Source organism: Erinaceus europaeus, chromosome 16 (assembly GCF_950295315.1).
Source record: "Erinaceus europaeus chromosome 16, mEriEur2.1, whole genome shotgun sequence".
NCBI lineage: Eukaryota > Metazoa > Chordata > Mammalia > Eulipotyphla > Erinaceidae > Erinaceus > Erinaceus europaeus.
Window position 1 is genome coordinate 20,199,712 of NC_080177.1, and position 25,126 is coordinate 20,224,837.

The 25,126-nt window shown below is 44.1% G+C and overlaps 1 protein-coding gene across 6 annotated transcripts in view; it reads left to right on the plus strand.

The window, feature by feature from the left end:
* The first annotated feature begins 2,063 nt into the window (after positions 1-2,063).
* TMOD3 (tropomodulin 3) overlaps positions 2,064-25,126 on the plus strand; it is a 64,194-nt gene continuing 41,131 nt past the window's right edge. For 2 of the 6 annotated variants that reach the window (XM_060174673.1, XM_060174678.1), the window contains exon 1: positions 2,064-2,232. The gene's annotated coding sequence lies outside the window, so the exon portion shown is untranslated. Of the gene's footprint in view, positions 2,233-5,866; positions 5,930-6,484; positions 6,705-6,881; positions 6,924-25,126 lie in introns of all 6 variants that reach the window. The other 4 variants (XM_060174676.1, XM_060174677.1, XM_060174675.1 and 1 more) reach the window with 4 other exon arrangements.

The window sequence follows — 25,126 nt, forward strand, 5'->3', positions numbered from 1 at the left end:
GTTATTTAGCAGATTGTAGGCGCTGTTATAAATGCACTGCTGGTATAGTTCTTGATGTAGGTTAGAATCGCAATAAGTGGAACCCCAATTCTGTAGGAAGTTGCTGTCAGCTATTATCTCAAAGAATATTTGAGAAATTGATGTCTATGGAAATACTCTAGAAAATAAGATACAGGGGACCTGGTGGTAGAAAGCTAGATTAAGCACACTTAGTAGGAAGTTGAAGGATCCTGGTTTGAGCACCTGGCTCCCCACTTTCAGGGTTGTGGCTTCACAGGCGGTGAAGCAGGTCTGCAGGTATCATCTTTCCCTCTCCCTCTCTATCTATCTTCCCCCTCCCCTCTCAATTTCCGTCCTATCCAAAAAGAAGAAGAAGGAGAAGGAGAAGAAGAAGAAGACAACACAGTGGCCACAAGACCTAATGTTGACTCTCTTAGAGTATTTGCAATTCAGATGTTTTTTCTCTTTTTTAAAAACAGTCATCTTAATTTCCAGAATTAGTGAGTTCCAGCTATCTGAAATCCCAGGTGTTTACTTTAAACTAGGCTGCTTCTGCTCTGAGGGAAAAAGTCGTTCTCTGGAGAGGCTTAACCATTACTTGGCTAGCACACTGGATGGCTTTGGAATGTATCTCAAACAGGCACTTCAGCCCACTTCCTGGCTGCATTCATTATTTATTTGAAACTTGCTTCCCCCGGTTTCACCACTCTGGGTTGACTTTTTCAGTTAGAAAGAGAAACAGAAGGAAGTCGGGCGGCAGCGCAGCGGGTTAAGCGCACATGGAGGCCAAGGGCAAGGACCGGCTTAAGGACCCCGGTTCGAACCCCGGCTCCCCACCTGCAGGGGAGTCGCTTCACAGGCGGTGAAGCAGGTCTGCAGGTGTCTATCTTTCTCTCCTCCTCTCTGTCTTCCCCTCCTCTCTCCATTTCTCTCTGTCTTATCCAACAACAACAACAATAATAACTACAACAATAAAAAAACAACAAGGGCAACAAACGGGGAAATATATATATATAGAGAGAGAGACAGAGACAGAGGCAGAGAGACAGAGAGAGAGAGAGACAGAGAGAGAGAAAAGCAGAGAGGAAAAAGCAGCATAGTCCTGAAACGTCCTGCAATGCAGTGAGGGCAGGGATCAAACCTGGGTCGTAGGTATCGCAAATCAGGCCTTTCATCAAGGTAAGTAAGTCCCTGGCTACATCAAAAGCTGCATCAACACTAAGAGCTACTCCTAGGAAGTAGGAAAATTACCAGGCCAGGAAAATTACCAGAGTGTGGCCACAAGGATGAGTGGGATGTCATCTTTGTTTCTTCTCCGAGCCCTGGCAAGACAGTCATTTCACGTTTCACCCAAGCACTGTCTTCTGGAATAGCTCCACTGTCTGCGTTTTCCTCTCCAAACTACCCAACTGCCCACCCACCCTCACCCCCCACTTGGAGCCCCGCTTCTTTTTTTCTCTCCTCTCATGAACTCAGCTCCACCTCCTGTTTTCGAACTCGGAGCTGGAATGGGAAACCGAATTGGGCCGAAACTGCTGGGGCAAGCCCTGTGACATCATTTCTAATTGCATGCATTCATAGACAAATCACTAGAAATCTCAAGGGTTACTTTGCCCATGAGGAGACATCTATCTACCTAACTGACAACCCACTTGCGCCCTAGCCTTTATTACTGCACTGCCTTGGCAGTCGGCAGCATCCTTTAGAGGGCTGCATGCCGCGTCCTCACATTAACAAAGGGCTCGCTGTCAAATCTTTGCATTAACAACTAAGGGTTGTTACAAACCGTGCCTTGTGTGCATCTTGACTAAAACTCAAAGAGGAAACCTTTTGCCGCGGTAGATAGCCCCCAGAAGACCCAGGGTCCCCATTTCCATGCATAGAGTTGTCTCAGCCTGAAATAAGGATTGTTTTTCTCAGCCTCTAGTCCAAACGTCCAGGTATTGTGAACATCTATCTAGATTTGCGCGGAGCCTCTCCCTCCTCCTCTTTCGAACTACAATTCCCAGGCTGCCTCGCGGCCCGGGCGTGCGCACGCGCGTCAGCGGCGGAGAAGGGGGGGGTGGCACCAGCCGCGCGGACAGGACAGCTCCGTCGACTTGGGGGAGCTGCAGACGGGCAGAGCGGGCAACTCCCTGGGAGGCAGACGCCGGCGGACGACGGGTGCTGGGAAGCGAGCTGCAGGGGACGGTGAAAGCAGGTCCGCGGCCCGGGCTGACGCCAGGCAGGTAAGTCGGTCCCGGTGCTTTCCAGGAAGTCCGTCTGCGGGCGCGGGCAGGAACTCTCCGGCCATGGTGGCTGACTGAGAGGGAGGCTGCTGTCTCCCGGCCGCTCGGGTTTCTTCCCCACCAGCCCTTCTCAGGGGGTGAGGGGCGCGCCGGAGGCTGCTTTGGGGAGAGAGCTGGGAGGGAGGGAGGGAGGGAGGGAAGGGGTGGGTCGGGGCGCTCTGGGCGTCGCCCGCGGCCGAGGCGCGAGAACCCCGAGCAGCTGATGAATCAGCGGGGCCCGGCCCCTTCCCCTCCCGCCGGCCGCTGCAGCCCGGTGCCCGCCCGCCCTTTGCACCGCCGCGGGGCGTAGCGCGGGGCCGCAGCCTCCCGGGAGGGGCTTCTCGCACCTAGACGACCGCCTCCTCCATGAAAGTGCGGGGTGGGGATGGGGGTTTGAACCCAACTTTGGACACACCCTTAAAAAAAAAAAAAAAGAAAAGAAAGAAATCTGGCTTATCTTGCCTCTTTGCCATTTCGATCTCTTGGCTTGCTCCGTCTTTATAGAATACATTTCTGGCTCCTGTGCAGCACAGCTGCATCCGGCTGTGAAAAGTTAGTGGGTCGGTTTGTTTTGAGGATGTGACTGGGTCGTTGTGGGTTGTTGTTGTTTGGTTTTTTGCTGCGTTTTCTTTGCATGCCTGCTTTGTGATTATAAACCAATGAGAAACAGCCGCAAGGCTTCCCCACCCCCACCCCCCTACACACACACACACACACACACACACACACACACACACACACACACACACACACACACACACACACACACACACACACACACACACACACACACACACACACACACACACACACACACACACACACACACACACACACACACACACACACACACACACACACACACACACACACACACACACACACACACGGTCAGAATCGCCGGTCCAAGTTGTCCTTGGCTTCTCTTTAAAAGCAAAAGTCATCTGGTAATGAGCACTGCAGTAAAACTGATCCCAGGAGGTCGGACAGGAAATAAGCTCTGTGGAGACTTTAACTTAGTTGAGTGTCGTGCCCCGCTCCACCACCCCCCACCTCCTGGGTTTGTGACATTTTACTGCAGCTCGTGCTTCTATTGGTTTTAGGACAGACTAAATTCATTAGCCCGGCAAAGATATATTAGGCTTGAAAAATAGATGATGTTTCCACCTTCTTGTACCTTTGCTAGTCCCCTACCTGCTGTTAGGTACCTCTTATTCCAGTATCTATTTCAAGCACTCACTTTGTTAGACTCTCCTTTCTAAGACATCCCCCATGAAAGGACCAAGAAGGAAATTTAGAATATGAGCGTACTAATTTAGAATATATATATGTACTAATATATATATACTAATATATACGTACTAATTGTTTATTTTTGAACGCATTTCTTGTTTGCTTATCTTTAAAATGAGGACGTGGAATCAAATGAACTCAGGATCATTTAGTTCTATAAATAGGCCTCACTTTAAAAATATCATTTATTCACCCAGGGAATACTGGCCACATGTCATGCCCAGCTCTGTGCTAAACTCTGTGCCAGGTGTGAAGGATCAGAATTCTCCAGGATATCACTGGCTTACCACTCAGTTTCCTTTAATCGTGTATTTTTATGACTAATTTCAGAGTTTTAGCTGGTATCCATCAGATTACAGACCAGATTGTTCTGTAATTAATTATTTCACCTAAAGTTGACTACGTGAAGGTCAAATCCCATACAGTGATCAGTTTCATTATAGTCAAAGAATTTTAGGGCTGGGGAGACAGCGTAATGGTTATACAAACAACATTTAAGCCTGAGGCTCTAAGCTCCCAGGTTCAGTCCCCAGCACCACCATAAGCCAGAGCTGAGCCAGTGCTCTGGTAAGAAAAAATATTTATATTTATTTAAGAATTTTAAGTCCTAAGTACTGGCCCACTTAAACAAAACACAATTTAATAGTATGACAGTAAGGGCTTGAATGGTTTAGGGTGGTGCTTCTTGAACTTTAATATGCCATAAATCACTCAGTGTCTTAGAGATCTGAAATGAGACCCTGGAATCTGCATTCCTGAGAGTAGTTACTGTTGGAGGCCTGCACTTTGGGTTAGGAGATATTTTAAGATGTTTGAAAAAAAACACCTGTTCTCTTAACAATTACCTTCACAAGTTTCTTATTTTTTTTCTTTCTCCTTCCCATCTTTTTCTTTGTTGTGTCCTCTCAGTTTTTTCTCTCTCTTTTCTCTTTCTCCCTTCATTGCTTATGTGTTGAACCATCATATGCTTGTTGTCTGTTGAGTTATTTATCCAGAGTGGTAAATAACTGGAAATGCACAGGGGTCGGGTGATAGCACAGCGGGTTAAGCGCACATGGTGCTTAGTGCAAGGACCAGCGAAGCAGGATCGTGGTTCCCCCCGGATCCCCACCTGCAGGGGGGTCGCTTCACAAGTGGTGAAGCAGGTCTGCAGGTGTCTGTCTTTCTCTCCCCCTCTCTGTCTTCCCCATCTCCATTTCTCCCTACCCAACAACAATGACATCAATAACAACAATAATAATAACCATAACAACGATAAAAAAGGACAACAAAAAGGGAAAATAAAAAAGCCTCCAGGAGCAGTGGATTCTTGGTGCAGGCACCAAGCTCCAGCAATAACCCTGGAGGCAAAAAAAGAAAAAAAGAAAAGAAAAATGCACATGTATATATAAGAGAAGACTAGAGAGAGAAATACTGGGGATTGAACTTCAGACCTCATGCTTGAGAATTCAATGCTTCATCCACTGCATCACCTCCCGGGCTGCAATAGTTTCTTAAAACATCATTAACCTGAATCTCAAAGTCAGTGATATTTCATATTTTTTATTTTATAGAGGTATAGTCAGTATTTCATATATATTTCATATATATATATATATTTTTTTCTTTGTTTACCAGAGCACTGCTCAGCTCTGGGCTATGGTGGTGCAGGGGATTGAACCTGGGACTTTTGGAGCTTCTTTGCATAACCATTCTACTCCCACTCTATCTTACAACTTGTACATATTAAGTACCCAGTTCCAGGACTTCTGGCATCTGCCAAGCTGCAGATCCAGGCTCCACACACGCAAGTCCTGTTCTCTACCCTGAGGGCCCACTCCCCAGCACTGACTCTTATTTTTTTTTACTACTGTTATTATTTATGAGAAAGACAGGAGGAGAGAGAAAGAACCAGACATCACTCTGGCACATGAGCTGCCGGGGATCGAACTCGGGACCTCATGCTTGAGAGTCCAAAGCTTTATCACTGCACCACCTCCAGGACCACCTGACTCTATTTCTGACACCATAGGTTTGTGACACCTTGTCTTGCTTGAATGAATAATGTAGTCCCGAGGTAGTATGTGATTTTTGTGTTAGCAGTATTGCTTCTTTTGTGTTAGCAATATTGCTAAGCTTCATCTCTGGTGTTGTATATATTTGTAGCTATTATTATTACTGAATAGCACTTGACTAAACACCAACTTGTGTTTTTTTTTTTTTTTTTCTTTATGGACATCTGGGTTATTTCCAGGTCTGGGACTATTATGAGTAAAATTATTATGAAAAGAATTTTTTAATATTTTTATTGTATTTCAGTGACACAGAAAGAGAAAGATAGAGAAAGAAATGAAGAAAAAGACCAGAGGACTGCTCACCTCTGACCTGTGGTAGCAGTGGGGATTGAACCTGGGACTTTGGAGCCTCAAGCATGAGAGTCTTTTGCATAACTGTTATGCTTTCTCCCCAGCCCTATTGTGAACATTGTTTTACAGATCTCTTGTGGATGATAGGTATTTTCATTTCTCTTAAGTGAAATTACTAAGTCATGGTGAACTTATGTTTATTAAAAAAAAAACTGCCAAATAGTTGCCCTATGTAGTTATATATGAGTTTTCAGTTGTTTTCTATTTTTAATGTCTTCAAGTACTGTCAGTCTTTTTCATTTTAGTCACACTAGAGGATATAAAATGGTACCTCATTATGTTTTTTTGGGGGGGGTTGCTGGGCTGTCTTACCCAGTGCTTCATACATGCAAGGCATGTTCTCTACCTCAGAACAGCATCCCTGGCCCCCATTATGATTTATTCTTTTAATTTAATTAATTTTTTTTTTCCAGGGCACTGTTCAGCTCTGGTTGATGGTGGTGATGAGGATTGAACTTGGGACTTTTGAGAATCTCAGGGATGAAAGCCTTTTGTATAACCTTTACTCTATCTCCCCAGCACCTTTAATTTTCTTTTGGATGCCAGACCTTCACGGGGGCCTGTGCTGTTCCATTGTGCACCCCCTTCTGCACCACCCTTTCTCTCAGATGTAGAGAGAGAGACAGGAAGAGAGACCCTGTCGCACTGTTTCACTGCTCCACCACTTACAGAGCTTCCTCTGCATGGTGCTCTCGTGGCGGCCAGGAGCTCAGACCCAGGTCCTTGTCCACTCTCCCTGGTGAGCTGTCTCCCAGTCCCCTTCTCACTGTGATTTTAATTTGTGTTTTCCTGATGATTAAGGGTGTTGAATTTTTAATCATGTGGTTGGGTATGTTTCATTTTATGAAGTATATGTTCACGTCTTTTGCTTGTCTTTTTTTAATCGGGCGCTTCATCTTTTTATTATTACTTGTAGGAGTCCTTTATGTATTCAGAGTACAAGTCTTCTGTCAGGTATGTGCATTGGCAGTGTTTTTACCTAATTTATAGCTTGTCTGTCTTTTTTACTCTTCTGTAAAACGCAGCTCTAGGGAATAAACTCTGGGCTTTCGTGTCTGCATGATGCTACTAAGTAAGTAGCCTCCCATGCCCAATTTTCCCTTCTTTCTTATCTAGAAAGAAAGAGCAGGAAACAGACAGGGAGGAGAAAGACCACATCACCGCTCTTCCCTTCATGGAGCTCCCCAGGGCCATCCATGGTGTCTTCATGTGGCTTAAGCCAGGCCCTCACACACAAAGTGTCGGTGTGCTCGGCTGGTGGAGGCACATCCCAGCCTTATTTATTTCTTTCATTCCTACCCCCTCTTTTCCCCTCCCTCCTTCTCTTCCTTTTCTTGTCATCACTTGGGTTTCACTGCTCCAGACTAACTTTTTCAGATGGAAGGAAAGACAGACGGAGAGGAAGACAGCATAGCACCAAAGTTTCCCTCAGTGCAGTGGGGGCTGGACTTAAACGTGAGTCATGCCCATGGCCATGGAGCTATCTTGCCAGTCCCTTATTTATTTTCTTAATGTTATCCTGTGCAGAAGTTAACTTTTTTTTTTATGAAGTTCATTTTAGCAGGTTTTTATTTTGCTGTTATTTTAATGTTTTATCTATGGGTAGAGACATAAATCAAGAAGGAAGAGAAGGTTCCCTCCTGCAGGTGGGGGCAGGAGGCTTGAACTCAGGTCCTTGTGCATGGTAACATGTGCTCTACTGGGTGGCTCCACCTCCTGCCCCCCCCCCATTCTTTTTATTGTTGTTGTTATCATTTTAACATTTTATTATTTTATGGTTAGCATTCATTATGTCCTGCCCAAGAAATATGATCCCTGTCCCCAGGATTGTAAAGATACTGCTTTCTTATTCTAAGATTTACATTTAGGCCTGTGGTCCATCTCCAGTTAACTTGTATTATGATGGGAGGTAGAGGTTTGATCTCATTTTCCCTCCATCTAGATGTCTAGTTGCCCAACCAGTATAGGTTAAGACAAAACAAAACAAAACAAAACAAAACAAAATAACTTTTCTTTCTCTGTTCGGCTGATGTGATTGAAGATCAGCTGAATTGTGGTTCGTGTTTAGTTGTGCCTACATTGTCACTTAACAGGCTCTGGCTTTGACTTTTTCTTTTAACATACTTGTTTTTATTTTTACATGTACAGTTTATTACTTGGTTAAAAATAAATATGTATATATTCTGTGCATATTCATATTTTTTAAAATATTTATTGATTTGTTTCTAACCAGAGCATTGCTCAGCTCTGGCATACGGTGGTGCTGGGGATTGAACCTGGAAACTTGGAGCCTCAGGCATGTGTTTTGTATAGCCCTTAGGCTGACTCCCCAACCCCATACATATGAGAAGCAGTGTTCATTCATTTCACTTGGTGTCTGAGTAGGAAAGAACATATACACCGAGTGGGAATGAGTAAATGCTGTCTCCCATATGTACGTCATGCTTGTTAAAAGACAAGTGGGGGGCTGGGCGGTAGCGAACCTTGTTAAGAGCACATAGGACACACACAAGGATCCCAGTTCAAGTCCCCAGCTCACCACTTGCAGGGGGTCATTTCACAAGCAGTGAAGCGGGTCTACAGGTGTCTATCTTTCCCCCTCTGTCTTCCCCTCCTCTCTCGATTTCTCTCTGTCCTATCCAACAACAACAACAATGGAAGAAAATGGCCACCACAAGCAGTGGATTCATAGTGCAGGCACCAAACCCCAGCGATAACCTTGGAGGCAAAAAAAAAAAAAAAAAAGGAATTTCAAAGCTTAATTAAAACAGTAGCAAAAAAGAGTTACCGTTTTTAGTGAGAGGTTTCTCCTGTGGCAATGCTGGGCATCTTAGATGCCCTTGATCTCTCTATTTAAAATATAACAGCTTCATTCACTTACCTACAATCTGTCCACTTCAAGTGTGAGATCACTGGGTGGTATATTCAGAGTTGTGTGAACCATCACAACATTCTTTTTTTTTTTTTTTTCCTCCAGGGTTATCACTGGGGCTCGGTCCCAGCACTACGAATCCACTGCTCCTGGCAGCCATTTTGCACTTTTATTGGATAGGACAGAGATAAATCAAGAGGGGAGGAGGAGATAGACAGGGAGAGAGACAGAGAGACACACCTGCAGACCTGCATCATCGTTTATGATGTGACCCCCGCAGGTGGGAAGCAGGGGGCTCAAACCAGTATCCTTGTGCGGTCCTTGCGCTTTGTACTATGTACACTTAGCCCTGTGCTCCACCATCTGGCCCCCACCACAATCTTTTTTTCATCACACCAAGAACCCCTTTACCCGCCACTCCCTCTGCCAAACTGCAAGGTCCAGGCAGCCTTTCATCTGCTTTCTGGCTATGTATTTGCCTAGTGTGGACATCTCATATAAAAGGAATCCTACATTGTGGAGTCCTTTGAGACTGGTTTCTTTTTTTTCTTTTCTTCTTTTTTTTTGTCCTTGCACTCTTTGCAGTTCAGTCTGAGATTTACTAAAACATAGGCAAAACTCCTCTACACATCAGCTTACTTTCTACCCTGTAAAGATAGACACTCCCTCGGTTATATATGCTCAGACACCTACATACACGGGAAGGAAGGAACACAAACACACTTAAGACAAACTTGACGAACTAAGTGAGCTGATACACAGAGGTAACCTTTTCCAAATAAACAATCTCCAATCTGAGCATATCTCAGCATTAATACCACTCCAGGTATGTGCGCGTGAGCTGTATGTGAAACTGTGATATGCTGGGAGAGTGTGTGCTGACTGGGCCAGAGTGAGTAAGAGCAGGAGGGGAAGCTGAGTGCTCTCCCAGTGCTTGAAACACTTCCTGGAGTTCCTCAGTTTTATCTTAGCCAGTAGCAGTTATCTGAAATGTAAGTATTATTTAATATGTATATAGACCCATAACTGAGATTGTCAGTTTCTCAGTGTATTGTATGTCAGTCCTCTCAAACAAGTTGTTACTTGGCATAATGATAAAGTAGGGGATTCCCATATGGAAAATTATAGCCAACAAAATATTTTGGTTTCGTGGGTGTGGCATCTTTTTTTTTTTTGTCTCCAAGGTTATCACTGGGGCTCGGCGCCTACCCCACGAATCCACTGCTCCTGGCAGCCATTTTTCCATTTTGTTGTTATTGTTGGATAGGACAGAGAGAAATTGAGAGAGGAGGGGAAGTTAGAAAGGGAGAGATAAAGATAAGACACCTGCAGACCTGCTTAGATGTGGGGGGGAGCACTTCGAACTATGGGCACTTAACCCTGGGCATTTAACCCCGTTCCACCGCCTACCCCTGGCATTATCGTCTTAATGAGGCGTTCTTAAAGCATAGTTCCTTGATCTGAATGCCAGTATAAAGAAGAGACTTTTCAAGTGTTTACATGTTAAGTCTGGAGTCCTTTCTTTTTCTGCCTTTGTCCTTAAGATCTACAGTTTCTTGGGGGGGGAATCACAGAATTGTGCACAGACATGGATCGCAACAAGTTCATGCATTTCACTCAGGCAAGGCCCAGGGTGCAGCTTGAGTGTGAAAAGAAAGAGCAACAGAAGACTGTGAAGCTGCTCTCCTGACTTCTCCCTGTTCTGGATCATTTAGTATCTCTTACCTCTCCTCACCCTTTTTCCCCACATGTGCCTTGATCTCTGTTCTGTATATTCCTTCCTCCTCCATCTAGCTAGATCTATCCTTCCCTGCCACTCACAGTGATCTCTGAACTTCTTAGCACTAATTGCATGTTAATTATATATTGCCTTGATTTAAAAAAAGAATGCCCAGTGTCTCATTTTCCCAAATAGACTCAAGGCTTTTCGGTCTCAAGGAACACCACCCAGTGACATTAGCCTGCTGGGAGGTGTGCTGGCAGGGCTGGCAGTTGTAGTGACTCTTGTAAAGCGACTGAGTTCCTTGAGATGGAACCCAGATCAGGCACCCGGAAAGCCCCTGTTCTCCCTCCTCTTCCTTCCCTCCTCTGCTGCAGCTTACATCTTTTACATCTTCAAATTCTTTCTTGCCTTTGCTTTGTTCTGGATTTTTGAAAAGTAGGGTGTATTAAGCTACTATCTGTCTTGATTATTGAATTGAGATTTTGTTTCTCAGCTTTGCAGATCCCCGGAGAATTGGGTTTGATCTGTTGTGATGGGGTGGGAGGGGCACTGCCATGTGGTTGCTTCTGCTGTGTGCTTCCCAGGGCCTGGACTAAGGGGAAGGGAGGGGCAGTGTTGTCCTCAGATTTGCTCACTTTGGCACCAGAAATCAGAAGCAAGTAACAGCCTTATTTCTTTCTTTATTTACTTTATGTCTTGCTGCAACTAGCAGATGATCAGCTACAAAAGTAGGTGTGGGGGCTGGGTGGTGGCACAGTGGGTTAAGAGCACATGGTGCAAAGCACAAGGACTGGTGTAAGGATCCGAGTTCGAGCCCCAGCTCCCCACCTTGGGGGGGGGGTGTCACTTCACAGGCGGTGAAGCAGGTCTACAGGTGTCTATCTTTCCCCCTCTGTCTTCACCTCCTCTCTCCATTTCTCTCTGTCCTATCCAACAATGACAGCAATAACAACAATAACAATGATAAACAACAAGGTCAGCAAAAGGGGGAAAATAGCCTTTAGGAGCAGTGGGTTTGTGTGCAGGCAATGAGTCCTAATGATAACTCTGGAGGCCAAAAAAAAAAAAAGTAGGTGTGTCTCTTGCTTAGTATCTGTGCATGATTATAATTCTCTGACCTTTAGGATTACCTTTGGGGCATTACAGGCTAGTCAGAGCAGCATTTCAATTATTGAAAATAAGTCACGGGCTGGGGATGCACCTTAGTGGTAGAGTACCCCACCCCCACCCCCACCCCCTGTGAGATTTTGGGTTCAACCCTCCGCATCACAGTTTTTTGTTTTTTTTTCATTAATTGTCACTTGGAGATTGTTGAATTTTAAAGGGAATTGATTGTTTTTAAGCATATTGAAATGTATTTCCTAGATCAGAAGGGATGGGGTAACAGAAGAATAATGGATCTTTGCCAACTCAAAATAGGAAAATCAGGCACTCCTATTTTTTCATCCCAAAAGCTTAGTGAGTGGACTGGGAGGTGACAGTGACTAGAACATTGGACTTGAGAGCAGGAGGTCATGAGTTTGATCCCCAGGATTGAATTTGTAAAAGTAATGTCTGGTTCTCTCTCATTATTAAACAAATGATCTTTTTTTTTTTTAACCTGCTGAGTCCTCCTTGTTTAGTATACATTTATTTAGTATCTACCTGCCCTCAAAATTGCTCACAGTCTGTGGAGAAGATAGGTATTTACCCCAACTGATCATACATGAACTAAATGTTTAGAGACATATGTATAAAGTGGTGACTTAACGCTGTCTTTGCTGTTTTAATTGCTGTATAATTGTTTCTCAGTCTTTCAGATTCTTTCTCAGTCTTTACCTCTTTCACTCAGTCTCTCCAGGCATGTCTGTATAATATGGTCACAATGTGGTAGTAACTCACACACCAACAAAGTTTAACTTAAGATAAGGAACTTTGAGGTTAAAGGATCCCGGTTCGAGCCCCCGGCTCCCCATCTGCAGGGGGGCCGCTTCACAGGCGGTGAAGCAGGTCTGCAGGTGTCTTTCTCTCCCCCTCTCTGTCTTCCCCTCCTCTCTCCATTTCTGTCTGTCCTATCCAACAATGGCAACAACAACAACAACAATAATAATAACCACAAACAACGATAAACAACAAGGGCAACAAAAGGGAAAAAATGGCCTACAGGAGCAGTGAATTCATAGAGTAGGCACTGAGCTTCAGCAGTAACCCTGGAGGCACAAAAAAAAAAGAGAAGATAAGGAACTTTGAGGCAATAATGACTTTATGAGTCAGTATTCACTAAACACTTGCCCTGTGTCAAGGACTTTATGATTTAATATGTATTCAGGTAATAAAGTACTATATCAACCTCATGATATAGGCACGGTTATTATCCTCACTTTACAGATGAGAAAACAGACTCAAAGTGAAAATCCCGGGAGTCAGGTGGTAGCACAGTGAGTTAAGCGCACCTGGTGCAAAGCACAAGGACCCGATCTAAGAATCCTGGTTTGAGCCCCCAGCTCCCCACCTGCAGGGGAATCGCTTCACAGGCAGTGAAGCAGGTCTGCAGGTGTCTGTCTTTCTCATCCCGTCTGTCTTCCCCTCCTCTCCATTTTTCTCTGTTCTAACAACGACGACATCAATTATAACAATAATAACTACAACAATGAAAAACAACAAGGGCAACAAAAGGTGGGGGGAGTGAAAATCCCTGTTTCTTTTCCTTTTTCTCTGGTCATGACACTTCAGCACCCAAGAGAGAGGTGTGTGTGTGTGTGTGTGTGTGTGTGTGTACACTGCTCAACTCTGGATTATATTGGTGTAGGGGATTGAACCTGGGACTTTGAAGCCTCAAGCATGAGAGTCTCTTTGATAATCATTATACTGTCACCCCCCCTCCCGCCTGAGGTCCCCCTTCTCTGGCCTGGACTCTAATACAGTCACCTCCAGACCCTTGTACACAGAAGGGTCTCAGTGTATGAACCTGGAGAGGCTCCTCCCTCTAGCCACAGTGAGCCTGGGCCTCTGGGTCAACCTGGCTCTTCAGTCTCTCCAGGGGTAGCAGCACAGAGTGTCCCCACACCTTCATGGATGTCATGGTGAATGAGATCTTCTGTGTCATTTTTGGTAAAACATTAGAAAGGTTTTCCCAGTCTCCTTAAGTAAGGTCCTCCCAACTCAGTTCCACCGAGGTGACCTGGAGACTGTAGGACTCAGGATACACTGTGTGAATGTGGGCTTGTTTTGTGCTACTGAGTGGTCTGCTGAGACCGCACAGTGCCTAGGTGAGAATTGGTGACCAACCGCTTTCTATCTCCCTGCCGTTTAGTGTTCCTTCTCCTTTGCCTTCAGCTGAGGCTCCTTGTCACTTACTGTCAGTCACTTCAGTAAGTTGCTTTTGTCAACGTGACTACAGTGTGATTACATGTATATTACTATACAGGTAATAATGAAGCAAGAAGATGGTAGGTAACTGTCAAAGAGGCAGTTACTTCTTCTTCTTCTTCTCCCCCTCTTCCTCCCCCTCCCCCTCCCCCTCCCTTCCCCTCCCCCTCCCTTCCCCTCCCCCTCCCCCTCCTCCTCCTCCTTCTTTTAGCGTTTGCCCTTCTTCCGTAGCCAGTCAACAGCATCAGGTTGAGCCTGATGTAAAGTTTCGAGACCTCCTTTGAATCTGGAGAGGTGGCAGTCGTTGACTATGTGGGTCATAGTCTGTCTGTGGCCGCAGGGGCAGTTCGGGTCGTCTCTGGCTCCCTTCTTATACTCAGGCAGGTTTGAACCTTAGGGTCAGGTTCAAATCTCACATCTGCTATTGAGAAATTATATTCCTGAGCATGACTTTCCCTCTTCTTGAAGCCTCAGTTTCTTCATCTGTGAAATGGAGCGACTAGTATTTTGCAGTTATTACAGATATATGTGGTAATGTGTTTGGCATAAACAGATATGCAAGTAAATGTTCCCTCTTTCTTTTCTCTTTATTATCTACTGTTAATGGAAGATAGTTGGGCAAGTGAAAGAAATGTTTCTGGGGGGGTCGGGCGGTGGCGCAGCGGGTTAAGCGCATGTGGCGCAAAGCGCAGGGACCGGCGTGAGGATCCCGGTTCGAGCCCCCGGCTCCCCACCTGCAGGGGAGTCGCTTCACAGGCGGTGAAGCAGGTCTGCAGGTGTCTGTCTTTCTCTCCCCTTCTCTGTCTTCCCCTCCTCTCTCCATTTCTCTCCTGTCCTATCCAACAACGAATTGCGTCAACAAGGGCAGTAATAATAACTACAACGAGGCTACATCAAGGGCAACAAAAGGGGGAAAAAAAATGGCCTCCAGGAGCGGTGGATTCATGGTGCAGGCACCCAGCCCAGCAATAACCCTGGAGGAGGAAAAAATGTTTCTGGGGCTAGACAGTGAAACACCTGGTTAAGCACTCACATTACAGAGCACAAGGACCCGGGTTCAAGCCCTTGGTCCCCACCTGCAGGGGGAAAGCTTCACAAATGGTGAAGTGAGGCTGCAGGTGTCTCTGTTCCTTTCCCTGTCTCCTCCTCCTTTCTAAATTTCTGTCTTTATCTAATAAACAAATCAATCAAATATTTTAAATATATATCTCTTAAAAGGTAGAGACAATTTTAGCCTGTTATTCAAAAGTAATAGTTTAGAGTTGATGTCATGTGGAGTTTCGAAATACTACTTGAACTCCTCTTTGGGGTCCTCTTAACCACCCTCTCAGCAACTCCCCTACCCCCTCAACCCTAAATGAAGATGTTTTCTCCTTTTGTGTAGCTCTCTAGGTTTCCTTTGTTTGCTATTAAAGGAAAATGTCTTTTAACTGCTTTTAGCAGAGCATTTGCCATGGCTTGGGGGCAGTAAGCCAAGCTTCTTGGCCAATCTCAATGATTTCTAAGACTTTCACCAGTTCTGCTTTTGTCAGCTCTCCCCAGTGTTAAGTATTTTCTTTCCTTCCTTCCCCCATTTCTTCTTTCTCAGAGACTCTTCCCCTAGCCATGTGGTTTTCATTATGTCAGGAGTTTTATGTACTAATAGTTTGGGTTTTCATGTTTATTTTTCTAACTATATTTCGGTGGTTTTCATTATCATTTGTAGTGAATTCTCCTATCTGAATCTAATGACAGGTTTCAGGTTTTATGCCAGAGGTTTGTGCCTTTCTCTTGAACAGCCAATAAAAACCTGTGATACCTTCCCCCTTACTGGAAGTAGTCCAACAAAGGTTACCAAATTATTTTTTTTAGTGATTTGATTGAGACATAATTTACATACCACAGAATGTCATAATTCAATACTGTCAAAAAACTTTTCCGTTTTAAAGTTGTACTCTGCAGTCTTGGCCTGCCAGCCAGGGTAGTGAATCTCACCATCCTTTCTGTTCACTAGTGGTGGGGTGGTGTGACTTTTGGCTCCTGGTTTCTGTCTGTTAACTGGCAAATTTCCCGTGTGTGGAGTCTCGCTTCCACTACTCAAGATGTCTTGGTACCTTCTTAACAGTCTGGCAGTCCAGGAAGTGGCACAGTGGATAAAGTGTGAACTCTCAAACATGAGGTCCCAAGTTTGATCCCTGGCTTTATGTGCTCCACAGTGATGTTCTGCTTCTCATTCTCTTTCTCACTAACAACATAGCATTGAGGCAACGGGGCAACTTCACTGTTTGGAAGAATTGCTTTTGCCAATCTGTGCCATTCTGTTGACTGAGGGAATCCATTCTCCTTCTTTAGGTATTTATTCTCTGCACAGTGAGAATTATACCTAACTCCAGGGCCTTCCAAACTTTGATGAGTTCTACATTCCTGACCTCCCCCTTGAAACATCAGACACATTATGATTATGTAAATTATAGGTGTGAACCTCTTTAAACATTTTATCTGCTTTTTCCCTGTTATTCTGAAATTTTAATTGCTGTAGCAAAACTTGCTATGCCCTCAGGCCCCTGAAATTGAGAGTGCTTCAGAGTCCTTCCAGCAGTATTCCTTAGTTATAAGTGTTCCTTCACCATGTGGCATGAGGAGCAAGTGTTCTTACCAGCAGGTAACCACATGAACCAGTGGCTGTTTGGCAGTGGGATTCACCTGCCCCTGGCTGATCTTCAGAGGAGATAGAGGCTGCTAAGGCTGGAGGAGCCAGAAAGAACTCTGGAGTATGCAACTTGAGCCCTTCTGAAGGGTGTGTAGAATTTGGAATGTTTGAATTAAAATCTGGTCACAGGGCAGGGAGGGCTGTTGAAAAGATGTGCACAGCTCAGCAGTGTGGGAAAGAAATGAGACAAGCGTGGGAGAAGGTAACGTGAGGGTGTTGGTGAGAAGCTGAGGAAGCCGGCTGTATTAGCGCAGAGGATTTCTGATGGATCTTAGCTCAAGTAGGAATGAGGGTGTCAGAATCAACTGAGAAGCTGTCAGAATACAAACAGGCTTGTCTAAGCACAGGGATGAAAAGCACTTTTTCTGGAAGCATCAGGTGACTGAGCCACGAACAACAACCCTTACAGCAGGAAAACAAGAGTCAGACAAGGAGGTTGCCCTTGCCTGGAATGAGGACTTGGCAGCACAGTGTCGTTACTTCCTCTCTTTATAAAGTTCCTGAAGTTCCCTAGAGACTGGCACCTTTCCTGGGAAGGGGCAGGGTCCAGAGTCACAAGACTTTGAAGGCCTGGATAGAACTTCAGAAAAGTTAAAATTACCTCTCTTAAAGAGTCCTTTTAAACAGGAAGAAGAAAAAGAAAAAACAAACAAAAGGAAAAAAAGTAACTTCAAACCCAGTGTCAAGAATTTCAATTCTATAGAACCATTAATAGCCCCAAATTAGGAAAATATGTAATTGTGTTACCCTTTCCATGATTTTTGCTATTGATCTCCTAGATTGTTGTTTAAAAAAAAAATGTCCTGGGGAGTCGGGTGGCAGCGCAGCAGATTAAGCGCAGGTGGCGCAAAGCGCGAGGACCAGTTTAAGAATCCTGGTTCGAGCCTCTGGCTCTCCATCTGTAGGGGGAGTTGCATCACAAGTGGTGAAACAGGTCTGCAGGTGTCTATTTTTCTCTCCCCCTCTCTGTCTTTCCCCTCCTCTCTCCATTTTCTCTCTGTCCTATCCAACGACGACGACGTCAATAACAGCAACAATAATAACTACAACAATGAAACAATAAGGGGAATAAATAAAATATTTTTTAAAAGTGAATGTCCTGAAATTCTCTAAGTATTTAGTGACTAATGCTTTTTGTTTTGCTTTTTTTTCACCAAAAATTTTTCAAATCATTTTATTAGGGAAATAATGATTTACAAGACAGTTGTCACATGAGTACAGTGTCTTTTATCTCCTTGTGATGCACCAGAACATTTTTACCACTACTTGGCATTCACAATTCAAAAGTTAGAGATGGTAATTGTTACGGTTTTCTCAGGTATAGAGTCAAAATGCAACACCCAGCAAAGCAGATACCTGCCTGATGAGCTATTTCCCCAGCCCTTTATTTTAAATTAAGAGCTTAATTGTTTTTAATTGAAAAATAAAGGACTGGGGAAATAGGTCATCAGGCAGGGTATCTGCTCTGCCAGGGTATCTGCTCTCCCAGATTCAAGCTGTGACGTCTCTGGAAAAGTTGCTTGGAGTGGAGAGATCATGTATGCCCAAAGCCCCAACTCTGCACAAATAATAATAAAGTGAAATAAATACACATGATAAAAAATTCAGAAGGGATTACCGACTACATAGTAAAGACTCTTCCTGTTTCATCAGTGTCTCTGGTTCTTGGGGATCCTTCCAGAGTTATTCTCAAGACACTTATTTTTGAAAGTTCTGTGATCTTAAGATGTTTCAATTTGGGAGGACCTTTAGAGTCAATTAACTATGAGTTTTTTTGTGCTAATAAAGAAAAGTGGGCCAGGTCTGAGGAATGCATATGATTGGATAATGGAGTTGGGTGACCCTCTGAATTCCTGAGAATAAAACTAAAGTTCTATGAGCCCCGTTTCCCAAAAGTCTTTTTCCTAAGCTGCAAATCTGTTTTCCTTATTGAAGTCCCTTTCCATATATCTTCTAGTACTATCCTCCTCTTGCGTGTCTTGGTTACAAAATTTAGTTAAAGAGGAGGTGTTAATAGATACTTAATTTTATTTTTAAAAGAGAAATTAAAATAAAAGTCAATGCATCAGTGTATTATTTTAGCATTTTACTGTATTAATAATAAATTTTACTGTACTTAGTTTTGCAGTTAAACCCTTTTTCTCCCCATCCCTGTGACTTCCGATGATAGGGAATTCATGTTTTCACAGACATTTCTAATCTGATTATGTGAAAATAGGAAAGATCAATACGTTTGCTTTACTTGGTGGTGTTTTATAGCCATTTCACTTTAACCTTATGTTTTTCCTAGTATTTAACAACACTGGCCCATGTTTGACTTCATTATTTACTTTTTTTTCTTCATTGTTTAATCAATCTGTTCTGGTTTTTCAAGTCACTTTCCTGAACTGTTTCACATTATTGTGTTTGTGCTTATCTAGCATGATTCAGCTTTGACATTTTTCCTTTCTACACATTGTTCATCTTGGCAGCAACGAGAGCAGGTTCCTATTTTGTCCCAAGCTTGGACTAAATAGCATTTCCTTAAGGCCCTAGACTAGGAGAGCTGGAAGAAAGCTAAGCTCATTGAGCCCAGAGTTGAAGGAGCAGGCTTCTTCCCTTTGCCGCTTGGCCTGTTGGCACTGGCTGCCTGGGGGCTGAGGCAGGATGTGCCTTCACTGCAGAGACAGTTGATTTGCATTGTCTGTAATGGACTTGGAAAGACTTGGGAGTCAGGTCGTCTTCTTTGGCCTGCCCTGGAAACTGGGAAATGAAGTGACTTGCTCTAAAAGTTACATGGCCCTTGAGACATGGCTGTATTGACTCCCACCCAGTTCAGTGCCAGGAGTTTTCTCCCCCCAAATTCTGGGGTGTTGCTTTTCTCTTTGAGTGGTAATTGATTTCTATCTAGTACTCAAGTTTGTCACTTTGTGTTGTAACTTAGGAAAAGTCTCAGAAGTATTTTCCAGGTCAGTAGAGAGGTTCTCTTATTTTAGCAAAGAAAAAATGACTTGAGTTATTTGATCTAACTAAACTTGAGAACATTCTTTTTATTTTTAAGACTGGAGTTTTCCCATTAAAATCTTAAACGTGCTTTTCTCTTTATTACAATCCAACCAAGCCCACTTTCCCACAAAAAGTAGAAAAGAACTTTTATTAGAAAGAATTAATTTTATTAGAAAAAGATAATTGGTTCTAAATAGTCTGATCTGGAATGGTTAAAAAAAATAGTAGAAAAGATAGACATACTTTAAGAACTTTTTATTTTTATTTTTGCCTCCAGGGTTATCGCTGGGGCTTGGTGCCTGCACTATGAACCCACTGCTCCTGGAGCCATTTTTTCTATTTTGTTGCCCTTGTTGTTGGATGGGACAGAGAGAAATTGAGAGAGGAGGGGAAGACAGAGAGGGGGAGAGAAAGATAGACACCTACAGACCTGCTTCACCGCCTGTGAAGTGACTCCCCTGCAGGTGGGGAGCCGGGGGCTCCAACAGGGATCTTTAGCTGGTCCTTGCACTTCTTGTCACGTGTGCTTACTTACCCCACTGTGCTGCCACCCAGCCCCCTATTTTTTTTTAATTGCCACCAAGGTTATCACTACAAATCCACTGCTCCTGGTGGCTATTTTTTTCCCCTTTTCCTTTCTATTTTATTTGATAGGACAGAGAGAAATTGAGATGGGAAGGAGGAGACAGAGAAAGGCACCTGCAGATTTGCTTCACTTCTGAAGTTTTCCCCTTCCCTGCAGGTGGGGTATAGAGGTTCGAACCCAGATTCTATGCACGATAAGGTGTGCTCGATCAGGTGTGCCACCACCCAGCCCTCTTAATTTAGACTTCTACTTAATATACTGTTTGCCATCTTCATAAAAGCCATGTATTGTATTGTAATTACAAATAAAATGTAGACAGCATAATTATAAATGCAATATAGAACACACATAGTAATTTGTTATATATGTTGGTATTACATGTTCATTGATTTAAAAAATGTTCATAGAAAAAAATGCCCTTGCTGACATTTTCCCTGTGTTGTGGATCTATTTGTTGACTTAGAGTGGTCCTGGTAGTTCACTACAGCTCTTCTCGTGTTTTTACAAAACTTTTCCATTAATACGCTACATAATACTGGGACAGCTTTCATATCAAACTCTTTCATTAGTGAGTCTGCATAAATTACTAGTGTCAGTCATGCATATTTTCATCCAGATGTGCGAGTGAAACCTATAGGATCGTTTCCTCACTTGGAGGCTTAATTTTCTACGTAAGCGGAGTAATAATGACTTCTTCACCTCCAAGTGGCACAGCTGTAGACATACAGCCTCCCTAAAGGATCAAGTTTTGTGAACTTAACGATTCCATTTTGAGGAACATTTATGAAGTAGAGAGAAGGAAACCAGAGCCTCTTCTATGTAATTTTCTGATCTATTTATTTATTTCTCTTGCTTCTGTGATCCTTTTTGTCTCCCCTATGTTCTACCTCTCTAGTAACCCTACCCTCTCCCCACCCCACCCCCCACACACATACTGCCCATTAACTGTGATGGACACTTAAAGTATACAGTTCCCTATTGATCTATAGATGGGGGATTGGTAAAGTTGAAAAAGAATTTCTAGATGGGAGTGGGGGGAGTCTGATCTGAAGCCTAAGAAATTCAGAAGGAATGAAACTAAGGAAAGTTGTCATAAAATTCAACTTGTTCTAACATGGTTTCTTATAGACCCCACCTAGGTTATTTTGGGATTGTGTGTATAGTTTAGTGCTTACTAACTTGGTGGATTAAGAAAATTCTTGCAAGAGGAAGAGTGACTCATAGCGATACTTCCCTTTGGGAGAGCAAGAAAGAAAACCTTCAGATTAGTCTTTCCATCGTATGCTCGGCATGAACTCAACACTTTGATTGATGGCCGAGCACCGATAAGCTTTCTCTGCTAGCCACCAGCTATCGTATTCACCAGTGTGACTAGTGAAAAGACCCTTTTAGTTTAGCTAGCAGAGATAAAGAGCTTAGTAACCTTATTACTCCTCTCCCCCGCCGGACTTGTTCTTATGATGTCATTTCTATTTTAAGATCTTGCAAGTTTACAACTTTTAGAAAAGCTTCAGTATTTCTAATCTGTTCAGTCTGTTAGACAGGAGAGGCGATGAAGGTCGAGCTGGTGGTACTGAGAACTGGGTGTGGTGAGGGTGTGGCTGGCTGGCTGGCTGGGGGCTCTCTTTTGGGGGGATACAGAGTGGGATCCTCCCTGACCTGGCCTGCTGTCTCAGCTGCTACACCTCCCACAAGGAAGAAAAAAGGGGGGGGTGGGAGGGAGAGAGAGAGAGAGAGAGAGGATATGTGGGAAAGGACTGGAGTTGGTTTGGCTGCCTCGAGCTAGAAAAGGAATCGAGCTACTCACTTGGGAGCCACAAAGCTTCTCAGTGAAGTCTTGCTGAAAGATTGTTTTTGAAGTGGTATGAGTAACCTACCAAGTATTTTTCTTGTAACAGTCACAGAAACTATTGCTTTCTGGTCGCTTTCTAGTTGAGCCTTGCCCTTGGTAACCTGTTTCCAGTTAAATCTCTTCGGTTGTTATAAAGACCTTAACAAGTTTTCCTGGGCCACCCTGACACTTGCGACTTCACTTTCTTCTCTAGACTCTTGAGAGCTACAGGTCTCATTTTTTTTTGAAAGTCCAGCTGTCACCGACAGCAGTGGCAGCACCAACGGGCTGTTATCTAATCTCATACTTGGGTTGGAGGACACAGCATACATACATAGTCACTATTTTCTCAGACTTCTCTGTGTGAAGCCAGCTGCCTAGCTCACATGTGCCACATCTGGATCAACATAGCATCCAAGAATTCCACAAAAATCAATAATGTACTGCCTTAGGCTTCATTGTACATTCATCACTGAACTGAAGGATAAATTCATCTGATTTATTTCCTTTAAAAATATTTCTCTACTCTTTAAGTCATTCATGTTACATACATAAAGCTAAAATAAAATGGTTTTACATTTCTAGATGGTGATGCTGTGTTTATAGTACTTTGGACCTTAGGGTACAAAGCACAGTATTTGGTTTTAATTAGTGTGATCTAGGACCATTGACTCACAGAAACTCAAGAAAACTCCCTGGTAATTGAGGACTCTGCTACAGCCCATCCTTGACAGATAGCTGTAGTAAGCCTCGTCGTTAATGATGTTAGAATTAAATAAGTGACTTTTTTTTTTTTTTTTTTTTTTTTGCTTCCAGGTTATTGCTGGAGCTCGGTGCCAATGCTATAAATCCACTACTCCTGGAGGCCATTTTTTTCTATTATTTTATAGGGTAGGACAGAGATAAATTGAGAGGAGGGGGAGAGAAAGATAAACACCTGCAGACCTGCTTCATTGTTTATGAAGCGACCCCCCTGCAGGTGAGGAGCCAGGGGCTCAAACTGAGATCCTTGTGCGGGTCCTTGTGTTTTGTACTCTGTGCACTTAACCTGCTGTGACACTGCCTGGCCCCCTTGACTTTCTTTTTTCTTTTTCATTATTGCCACTGGGGCTATTGCTGAGCCTCAGTGCCTGCACAATAGGTGCCACCACTTCTTCTAGCGTTTGCCCTTCTTCCGTAGCCAGTCAACAGCGTCAGGTTGAGCCTGATGTAAAGTTTCGAGACCTCCTTTGAATCTGGAGAGGTGGCAGTCATTGACTATGTGGGTCATAGTCTGTCTGTAGCCGCAGGGGCAGTTCGGGTCGTCTCTGGCTCCCCAGCGATGGAACATAGCGGCGCACCGGCCATGGCCTGTTCCATAGCGATTGAGGAGGGCCCAGTCATAACGTGCTAGGTCAAAGCCGGGTTGACGCTTGCAGGGGTCTGTGATGAGCTGTTTGTTCTTTACCTCAGCTGACTGCCAACTCTGTTTCCAAGAGTCTGCAACAGAGAAGTTCAGTGTAGGCGTAGGGGACCAGATTGGATGACGAGACGTCAAGCGTTGGACAGGGTGGGCGAAGATATCCGCGTATATTGGCAGGTCCGGTCGAGCGTAGACGTGGGAGATGAACTTAGATGATGCCGCATCCCGACGAATATCTGGCAGGGCGATGTTGCTAAGAACTGGCAGCCGTGGAACGGATGGTTCCAGAAATTATCCTCATGGAGGAATATAATTTGGAATCGACCAAGTGGACATGGGGGCTACGGAACCGTACTGGGGCACAGTATTCTGCAGTGGAATAGCATAATGCCAGAGATGATGATCGTAGTGTGGAAGCGCTCGCACCTCATGAGGAGCTGGCCAGTCTTGCAATGATGTTATTCCTCGCGCTCACCTTTGCTGCAGTTTTTATGAGATGTTCGTGAAATGACAGGGTGCGATCGAGAGTAACGCCAAGATAGACTGGCTGGGCTTCATGCCGGATTCTTGTACCACCAAGCTGCACATTAAGCTCACGCGAGGCTGAGGCATGGTGTAGATGGAAAACAGATGATACCGTTTTTGCAGTGCTAGGGATTAGTCGCCATTTTTTACAGTAATCAGATATCAGAGACATGTCTTTCGTGAGTGTTTCCTCGAGGATGTCGAACTTGGATGCCTGAGTTACACAGCAGATGTCATCAGCGTAGATGAACTTCCTTGAAGAAGTTTCTGGGAGGTCATTGATGTAAATATTAAATAGCGTAGGAGCCAGAACAGAGCCCTGGGGGAGGCCACTTGAGACAAGTCTCCATCTGCTAGACTTGTCACCCAGATGCACCCGGAATCTTCTGTTTTGGAGAAGAAACGATATAGTGTTGGCCACCCATGGAGGCAGGCATCTTGAGATCTTGACTAGGAGACCAAGGTGCCAGACCGTGTCATAGGCTGCTGTGAGATCAACAAAGACAGCACCCGTCTTTAAATTCTTCTGGAATCCATTTTCAATGTAAGTTGAGAGGGCCAGGGCTTGTTCGCAGGTAGATCTTCCTGGGCGGAAACCAGCCTGGGCGGGTGATAGGAATTTCTCTGTAAGAGGAGAAATACGTGACAGAAGCAGCCTCTCAAGGAGTTTGTAACACACCACTCACAGCAGCCAAGTCCCACCCCACCCCCTTTTTTCTCTCTTTTTTTTTTTGATAGGAAAGAGAAATTGAGAGGGGAAGGCGGAGATAGGGGGAAAGAGACGCCTGCAGCACTGCCTCCCCACTTGTGAAGCTCCTCCCCCTGCTGTGGGGGGGGGGGGCTTAACCTTATCCTTGTTATGGTAAGCTGTGCACTCCATGGGGTGCACCACCACCAACTGGCCCCAATAAATAACTTTCTGTATTTCAACCTTCTCTATCAACGCAGATGTTATTCCTCAAGCTAGCAGAGGTGAAACTCAAGTCTAACATTAAAGGAAAGCCTTTAGATACTTTAAGTGCTTAAAATCTGCAGGCAGAGATACCTACTTTTAAATTGGTTCTAGATGAACTCTAATGCCAAGTCCAAAAAAAAGATGATTTGAATTTCTTTTAACCAAAGCAAATTGAAACAGATACTTAGGAAATTATGGGATGGCGAACCATGACGGGTTCAGAAGATTACATGGATATTTATCTA